Here is a 3255-nt window from a genome sequence, read left to right as displayed (position 1 = left end):
TGCGTCCATTAAGCATCAATTTCATAATATTGCGGTCACATGCATTCATCGCATTAGAATAGTTGATTTTTATATTTTTGTGCAGAATATGCGATGACGCAAGGCGGAAATTGCGATAATAGGAAATCATTGGTCGAACGCAGCATTACCGCAAGGCTTTGTGGTGATTGTGTTCGAAAATATTCGCCTGAGAAGCATTGCTGCAACTTGGTTAGCGCAACATGGTGGGCGCATTTGGGTGAAAGGTTAATTAATCGCGATGGGACAGAAAGCTGATGGCAGTCGAATCCGAATTAAGTTGACAACTGATTAAGGATAACAAGTACATTTAGCTTTTCGGTGACAAATATTCGGTGCATCAGTTATAGGAATTAAAGCCGTCCTATTAGTGTAATCATGAAAGAGAAGCCACCGTTCACGTTGGATGTTCTATAAATACCAGAGGCAACCTTTAGAAAAGGGGTTCAGCAGTTCGAAATTTCATACTTCAGTTCGCACGTCTTTGTTCATAGTTTTCCTTTCGTTTTAAGGCGGACGCGAGAGAGGAAGGTGGTGCTGACAGATCATTTCGGTAATATTGGGAGAGCGCCGAAAGCTGCCAGAACAGAGAGAGGGTCGACGCCTGCGGAAGCAGGAATATCTTTGGAACCGAATAAAGATTGACAGTGTAACAGCCTCGGTCAGCAAGGAATTTCTACCAGGCTCTCTACCTTTATTTTCCATTGTTATTTTGTACTCAAACTCATTTATAAAAATGGAATTTCCTTCTCTATATCTATTCACTTTTTGTTATTTACGCATGAGTAGCTAAATCTGTTGAATGGGTTGAGAAGCATTTAGCTAGCACAACTAGGGAATCTTCATTCTATGCGATTATCTTGTATTATGTATGCTTCATTCGTCCATTAGAGATACTCGGGAGGGTAGTCTAAAGACAAGATCTAGGCTTGGGAAGGTTAGGTTAGAATCTAGGCTCGGGAGAGTCAGATTAGAATGCATAAACAAGAGATAGGAGCTTAGGAATAAGCATTATTTGTTATCAACGCATCGCATACATCCTAGAGATAGGATATGATTGTATGCGGTCACCTTGCCTTTATGCATTTTGCATCATCGCATAGGAAAAAAGTAGAGACCTAAGGATAAGCTCTATGGACACTTTTGCATTCAACACATGCGTCCTAGACTTAGGAGCATCATATTTACATTGGAAAATGACTTGCTGTGCATGGTTGTAGCATGATCGCATAGTCTGATGCATTCCCAAATAACGCTAGCTAAAGATCATCTCAACCCGTTCATCCGTATACTCAGTGCATCTATCACACAACTGACTTTTCTCAAATTCACCGCATTTGTTTATTTTTCATTAACGCAATCAATAACAAACCCCCAATTAATTGAGTTATCGGTTACCACAAGGTTTTCATAAAATTACCATTGCAATCTATTTTCACAAGTCCTTGAGTTCGACCCTGAACTTACCAGAAAACTCAGTGGAATTTACACTTGGATTCCACTGAGGAAACTTGAGTGCATAACGCAATTTCACCATCCCATATCATCCACAATTTACTTCATAAAATCAAACATCAAGTTTTTGGCGTCGTTGCTGGGGACTTCGGCAAAATAATATGCTAACGATGATTTTTCTGATTTCTTTCCAGACTCTCAATCTCTGGCGAATTACGACTCGGAGATTAAGAGGACATTTAGACGCAGACTAAGAGACAACTGCCAACAACAAGAGAGAACACCAAGAATGCGGAGCAACCGGAAGCAAGGGCCGCTAACGCGAACAATATTATGGCCAACCTCATCCTTCTGGCGAATGACCGCAATATACCCATCTGGGATTATGCGTCACCTAACCTCTATGATTTCTCTCCAGGAATCATGAGGTCGGCATTAGATGGATCGAATTTTTAAATGAAGTCGATAATATTGCAGATGATCCAAGCTGCTGGTAGTTTGGAGGAAGGCGTGGCGAAGACCTGCACGCCCACCTCTAGAGCTTCATAGAAATCTGCAACATTTTTGTATTCCCGAATATCTCAACTGAGGAAGTTCGACTCACTATGTTCCCATTTTCCTTATGCGATCAAGCAAGAAAATGGGCATATTCTCTCGAACTTGGGGAGGTAACTTCGTGGGAACAAGTAGTGGAAAAGTTTATGAAGAAGTATTTCCCACCAACTGAGAATGCTAGGAGATGAAAATTAATAAAAAAAATTGAGCAAGAAGATGATGAATCGCTCAGCGATGCCTGGGCGAGGTTCAAGTGGCTGGTAAGAGACTGTCCACATAATGGCTTACCAGATTGCCTACAAATGGAGATTTTCTACCAAGGACTGAATCCCTCTTCGCAGACCGCTGCCAATGCGGCAGCCGCTGTTGGTCTGCTCGAAAAAACATATGAGAAGGCAAAGAATATACTTGATTGCATTTCCAAAAATAACGAGGATTGGCGGGAAAGCGATCAGTGATTAAGAATAAAAGATAATGACGCAAACAATGGGGCCATCGCATCCCTGCAAAATCAAATGACTGCGATGATGAGTTTGATACAAGACATCACAATTAATAATACGGGAGCGAAGAAAGGGCAGGTCAGTGTAATTACTCAAACGACCGCAAGTTGTGTCATTTGCGGAGAAGCTCACCCGATGGAAGAATACGCAACAAACCTGCAGTAGGTATGCTTCATGAGAAATAATCCCTATTCCGATATATATAACCCCGGGTGGCAAAACCACCCAAAATTTGCTTGGAAAAAATCAACAACAAAGCTTTTAACCTGTGGCACAAAAAGGAGGGCCACCCAGATTTTTCCTGCAAACAAACGGTCCAGCGCATAGCCAAGCTAGCAGCTCATGACCACCGCAATCTTCATCCTTAGAGAGTTTGTTGAAGCAATACATTGAGAAAAATGAATCAGTGCTTTAGAATCAAGCTACATCCATTAGAAATCTCGAAATTCGAATGGGAAAAATTGCGGGCGAGCTGAAAAATAGATCGCAAGGAGCGTTGTCGAGCTCAACTGAGCTCCCTCGCAATGCTGGGGGTAACGGGAAGGAACAATGCTTAGCAGTCTCTCTGCTAAGCAAAAACATGGCTGCGAAAGTAGGAGAGAAGCCCATTGTGACTAACTTGAATGCGGTGGCAACCGAAGACACATTGACTTATAGTTTAGAAAAGCCCGAGAAAATAGACCCTGAAGTTGCGTCCACCCTTAAGCCTCTAGATCTTGAAACA

This window comes from Benincasa hispida, chromosome 6, assembly GCF_009727055.1.
Source record: "Benincasa hispida cultivar B227 chromosome 6, ASM972705v1, whole genome shotgun sequence".
NCBI classification, from domain to species: domain Eukaryota; kingdom Viridiplantae; phylum Streptophyta; class Magnoliopsida; order Cucurbitales; family Cucurbitaceae; genus Benincasa; species Benincasa hispida.
Note: the sequence above shows the minus strand (reverse complement) of the source record.